We start from the raw sequence: 3,109 nt of genomic DNA on the forward strand, positions 1-3,109 counted from the left end.
CTTTGATTTATTATTTTCATTGAAGTTTACTAATTCGTGTATTTTGTTATTAGAAAGAGGTACGAGGTTTTGAAGTAAGTGATTACCTTACTCCCTATTTTATTTCAATGTAGAAAGCATGCTTAGATTTGATTAATTCCTAGTATCATGTTAGGATGTTATTTATTGCTTTCTAGAATCATGTTTAGGGTGCCTTTTACTCTTTTCTAATATCATGATATCATGTTATTACCATGTTAGGTTCAAAGCTTTAATCTTTGATGTTTAGTGACATGTTAGGATTTGTTATTAATCTTGTTAGTATCATGCCTAGGATCTCACTATTGTTATTAAGCTTTATTATTGACATGATTTTGATTGTTATGATTAATATTATGATTATTATTATTATGTTGCTTAATATATTCTATATTATTGTTATTGCTTGATCACGCCTTTTATGCATGTTTAAAGGGAACCCTATATGGTTCAAGACCTTATAAATAGGGTCCTTTCTTTTGTAGATTGGATTCGTACCCTCATCCTCGAACCCTATTTGGATCAAGACCTTATGGAGTTGATGATCTCATGGATCATTAAGGGGTGTAACCTTCACCTGGTGAACGGTTAACAAGTTCTTAAAACTTGTTGGCGACTCTTTTGCTCTCTTTTCTTTCCCTTTGGACGCCACCATACTTAAATGTATGATCACAGTGGGGTTCAAGCTTGGGGTTATGATGCTTGAAATATTCCCTACACTAGCATACCCTATGTTTTAATCAACCTTAGATATCTAGAAAAGTGCATACCTTGACTACTTGAGAAAGATTTTCATTCATTTGCATTGTCGTCTCTTTGTAAGTCCATTTCGCAAAGGTTTTGTTTTCCTTTTTCCCTTTTCTTTTCTTTATATGGTTTTGCCTCTTTGATGTTGGAGGAGAGTTGTGGGTAAAGTCTTATTAGGACACCTTTACGAAACCTCACTCGTCCTCATAGGCGACTTTGGGGTTTAAAGGGCTTGTTGTAGCTAAAAGCAATTGTGATTCCTACGACAGTGAATCTTAGTGTATATTCTCATCTTGAGTCTTTCTTTTTCTTTTTGAATAAGTCTTTCATCCTTTTCTTTCTTGCTTTGTTTTTCTCGAGGACGAGCAAAAATTTAGCTTGGGGGAATTTGATGAGTGTCATTATGGCACTCATTTGGCTTCTTTTAGGATGATTTTCATGCTATTTTATAGCTCTTGTCCTTAGTTTTCCTTAGTTTTGTTCTTTATTTCGTTAGTTTGTGCTTTCCTTAGTTAGTTTTCTTGTTTTGTGCATTTCTTTGTTTATTTGGTCTTTTTCCCTTTTATTTGCTTGTTTTTGTTTGTTTTCAGGTTATGATCATCTTTCCAAGGATTCCCGAGCCTTCCTCTCATATTTCTCATCAATTTGGATGCCTCATCTTCGTCTTTTGGAGCTTAATGTTCGAAGGAACGCAAGGAGCAAGTCAATAGATTGGTTCACTCATGCGGTGGGGCATCATCTTTGGCATGAACCCACCAAAATATCCATTTCAAGACTGCCTACCTTGGTATTCATCATCATCACTAAGACGAGCGCACGAGGATGAGCTGGGACGAAGAAGAGAGGGAGTACCCTGCTGCCAGGTGCGAGCGTGCACGCAAGTAGTGTGGCCGCGCACCTGGGTGGCGCGGGCGCGCCACGTGCCCCCTGGGTCTCTGTTCCGTACCCTTTTTCTCGTGGCAGCGCCTCTTCCTTGATGCGACCGCACTTTTTCGGGTTTCTTTTGGGACAATCTAATTAACTCTTCTTTTGTATCTTTCCTATATATAGCCTTTCCTTCTATTTTAAGAGAGAGAACTTTTTGGGAGAATTCATTAGAAGTTGATTCATATTATTTTTAGATCATATTTTTAGAGAGAGAAACTCTAGGTTTTAGTGAGAGAAGTTCATGGTGTATTGTTGATGATTGAAGATTTCTACACTTTCTTTGATTTTTGATCAAGTTTGTAAGGATTCCTTTTCTTTAATTCAATCAATAGTTTGATCTTTAGTTTGATTTCATTTGTTTAATTGATTGTTCAAGTTTGATTGAAGTTTGATTGATTTTGTGTTGATTCTAGCTTGTTTGATTTGATCATGACGAATTTGTTGATTAGTGTTGTTTTGATCTTAATTTCAATGGCTAGTGAGTAGATTACTTGCTAGGGTAATGGTGAAGCATGTATGAGTAATGGATTAGTGCTAATTGGGGATAATTGATGGAGTTGATAATGTGATTAAATTTGGTTGATGATCATGTGCATGTGTGTGATTGACTGAAGATTGGCCAACTTTGATTGTTGCACTAGATTGCATTGTAAGTTCACATTGATACGGACCATTGATTTGTGGCTTGCATTTACACGATTGAGGTGTCTTGTGATGTTTCCTAGCTAGAGTTTATCGTAGTTGACGCTAGTTAGACCTCTAGGAGAATAGCTTGATATGCTTTATTGGTTGCATAGTTGATCTTCCCTCACATTGCTTGACTTAGCCAATTTGACCTCCCAATTAGTTGATTTCATTATGACTACATGTGGATCCTAGCCCTAGTGCTTATTACATTTGATTTCTTCTCGTTTATTAGTTGTCCTTTGTCCTAGCATAGAATATACACCCTATCTCTAGACTTTGAGATAGCTTGACCATAGACAATAGACAATAGCCCACCATTCCTTTGGGTTCGACCCTCGACTTACTGTTATACTTGTTTAGGGGTGTGTTGAGTGTTTATAGCTTCAATGACCTAGCTTCGACCCTCGTCAGTAATCAATAACATCTAACTTCTTTGGTAATCAATAATATAATTAAAGCTGATTTTTGCTAGCTAATTTGGACTAGCTGTTTGTATTTATTGATTTAATTTGACTAACTTATTTTAATTTATTAGCGGTCTCTTTGTTTCAAGAGACCCAATGTCATAGATAACCAGTCTCTTTGAAATTGTGTTGTGAGGTGAAAATTTAATGGAGCCATATATCATAGATAACTGGTCTATCGTAGTTCTTTTATTTAAAATTTAATAGGGGAGAGACCTGTATGTAACTTAACCAGTCTCTCTTAATTTTTCTATTTGAAAATCAAA

This window comes from Chenopodium album, chromosome 27, assembly GCF_948465745.1.
Source record: "Chenopodium album chromosome 27, dcCheAlbu1.1, whole genome shotgun sequence".
NCBI classification, from domain to species: Eukaryota; Viridiplantae; Streptophyta; class Magnoliopsida; order Caryophyllales; family Amaranthaceae; genus Chenopodium; species Chenopodium album.